This window comes from Tasmannia lanceolata, unplaced genomic scaffold (assembly GCF_043159265.1).
Source record: "Tasmannia lanceolata isolate RefF3 unplaced genomic scaffold, GAP_Taslan_0.1 ptg000012l, whole genome shotgun sequence".
Taxonomy (NCBI): domain Eukaryota; kingdom Viridiplantae; phylum Streptophyta; class Magnoliopsida; order Canellales; family Winteraceae; genus Tasmannia; species Tasmannia lanceolata.
The window spans coordinates 3074358-3077277 of NW_027518689.1; the positions used below are offsets into that span (position 1 = coordinate 3074358).

Below are 2920 nucleotides of genomic sequence, written 5' to 3' on the forward strand. Positions count from 1 at the left end.
TTCTTCCAATGGAGAACCCTGGAATTTAGTCTCAAAAAAGAAAGGGAAGGTTTTACCTTTTGTTCCTCCCCTACCTGGGTTTCGAACTCCACCAGCTTTCAAAGGCCTTATCCCTGGAAGGTTCTGATCCTCAGTGGGCTGTAGCTACTTTTCTCCGGTCCTTGCTTGGTGGGTTGCTATAGTCCCCCCTGCAGTGTGGGAGCTTTGCCCATGTTTCGGGCTTGTCTTGTATCTTGGGGTTTCGCCCTGTTTTGTTGCTTTTGTTTGGCTTGTTGCTTCTTTGTTTTCCCCTTTATGTTAGGGATTGCTCTCTTGCTCCTTGTATATCTTTCGTTTTCAATTAATATATCTGGTAGGGGTCCTGCCTAACCCCAGCTTACCCATCAAAAAAAAAAAAAAATCAATTTATTGGCCAAACATGTTTTTGTTTAAAAAACAAACCAAAAAAAAGTTACCAAACATGATTTTTAATCTTGGAATCATGATCAAAATAAAAAACAGTCATCAAGAAACAAAATCAGAAACAGAAACGTTGTCAAACGCACCCTGACTTTTCACATCTACCCACCCAACACACGACACATCATAAGGTGATCATAACTGTTGATCTACTGTAATTTCATAAATGGGCCAAAACTTAGAAATTATAGCGATCATATCTATGGCCAAGGTTAGAAATTATAGTGATCATACGATCATAGATGCCAGTTCAGTTTTGCTATTGAGCAAAATACGGCTACCAAGAAACCACATTAAATAGGGAAAATCGCACGGTCCCAAATTGCCCAATACTCCAAATCATACTTCTTTTCGACTCTACCATTCATGCTGTAACCAACCATATCAAAACGACCAATCACCATACACATATGCCGAGCAAGCTGCAAATTTATTCCATGGAATATTCGTTGGCCCAATTGTTAGGGAGGAGACAGGGGGCGAGAGCCTCGAGAGAGCAGGAGTGAAGGAAGCATGAGAAATCCGAAAAAACAATCGCTACTTGAAATTGGTTTTTCTCCAAGCTTTTCATGCTCCCCTCACTTTCGCCCTCCAGCAAATCATTTTTTTTCCACAAGGGATTGTGATGGTGTGTTCATTAGTTCAATCTTTCCTCCTCTCTGCCAATCTCACAACTAAACCAAAAACTATTCGGTGGAATAATTTTCATGGTGGTCAAACATGCCTCAGTATCCTCTCAGCCCTCCTTGGGTTACTTAGAAACCAATGGAAAGGTAGAGGAGACCAGCAGCCGTCCATTCCATAAATTTTTTAGTGGATGACATCATGCAGCATATTCCCTTCCAGTGGTTAGCTAATGCCAGGAATTCTCAAAAACTGAAATGACTGATTTTTATGCAATAGAGCCTCAAAGAAAACATATTCAACCCTACCAAATTTACTCATACTAACTCTGAAAACCTCACTTTAAAGCTCTTTGATCATCTCCTGATAGCCCAATAATTATTAGTTTTAACAATTCAAGAAAAGAGTTTAGGCACCCAAGAAATAACAAGCAAATTAGACTATAAAACTGTATGAAATAGAATTTTCTTAGTAGTTGGAGTAATTCCTACGGGTGGATCGCCAAAAGCATCTCAATTTTTCCGCGTCCGGTGCACCTTCGCAAAATTGCTACCCAGCCGAAAAGGAGAATAGCCATGAAGTATTTTCTAAGCTCAGCCTCTGTAGCGTCCCATTGGGCTAGCGCCAAATCACGGTACTGTGGATCAGATCCAGTATGACCCAAGTTAGATGTAAGATGTTTAAATGTAATAATTAAAACAAATTTTCATCTATCATAACCCTCACCTTGTAAATTTCATCCGGAGACCTGTGTCATAAAACAAAGCTTTTATCAAATCAGAATTTTTGAAATCAATATATAGAAATCATCGCTTCCATTTTCTTACATCAATTTGGTGTGCATCTTTTCTATATCACTCTCAGGTTGCGACGGAAAAAAATTAAACTCCTGCATCAAGAATGCATAACATCATTAGAAAAGATTTGGCATACAGGAGATTTCATCCATGTATATTCTCAATAAAAGCACAATTAAATACAAAATTTGTACTAAAATGTTTACGTGATTTTACAATATTTCGTCCGAAATTTTATACCGACACTAAAATGTCCGTTTCGCTGATGATCGAAATCTAGAGTTGTTTATTGAGATTGGGAATTTTTTTGCTAATCAAATCAGGAGGTTTAGTTCAGATCTGGTTTTTCCTATACTAGAATTAATGACCTGGTGGCACACCCTGATGACGATCAGATATGAATAAACCATCCATCTGTGGGTCATATGATGATGTGTAACGTGGCAAACACTTCACCAATCGTAGATCACTAGAGAAAAAGGTGAATCAATCAGATGGACTTGTCAACTCATCTGGCCTTTTGATAGCGGCTCACTAGATGCATGGTCTAGATCAACCCATTTGCTCATCTTTGCAGGTACTAACCAATAAGAAAAGACAGGCTGGATCAATCATTTTGTAGATGCTATCAATCACTTTCTTTATTCCTTTACTACTAAAAAATCCTTTTGTTCTTCCTCTATCATCCTTCCATTTACCGCAACGATGAATAAAAAAGCAAAAATTCTTAAAAAAGAACAAAAAAAAACGGGGGACTTGTGGGTCCAGCCGGACCGTACGGGTGGGATCCGGGTCCACCAATAAGTGACCTGTAAAATTCCGGGTCATTTTTTACCCGGCCCGTATGACCCGGACCCGTACAGGTCAGGTGAAACCCGGCCCGGCCCACCCGTTTGCCAGGTCTACCTGATACCCTGTAAAGCCGCCCTGACTTCCACCTCATTAGAATCTGCTAAACCTATCAGATCGGAGAAAGCCCAAATCATGGCTCCCACCTCGTCTCTAAGGAGACCTCCAATCCCTGAAGGTAAGGGTTGCCA

The 2920-nt window shown here is 40.0% G+C and overlaps 1 long non-coding RNA gene across 1 annotated transcript; it reads right to left on the minus strand.

Moving 5' to 3' along the window:
- Window positions 1–1441: 1441 nt before the first annotated feature.
- Window positions 1442–2280, minus strand: LOC143887022 (uncharacterized). The gene is made up of 4 exons (XR_013253986.1): window positions 2087–2280; window positions 1911–1972; window positions 1810–1831; window positions 1442–1720 (listed from the first exon to the last, which is right to left on the minus strand). It is a non-coding gene; the product is annotated as an uncharacterized LOC143887022 (long non-coding RNA).
- Window positions 2281–2920: the final 640 nt, after the last annotated feature.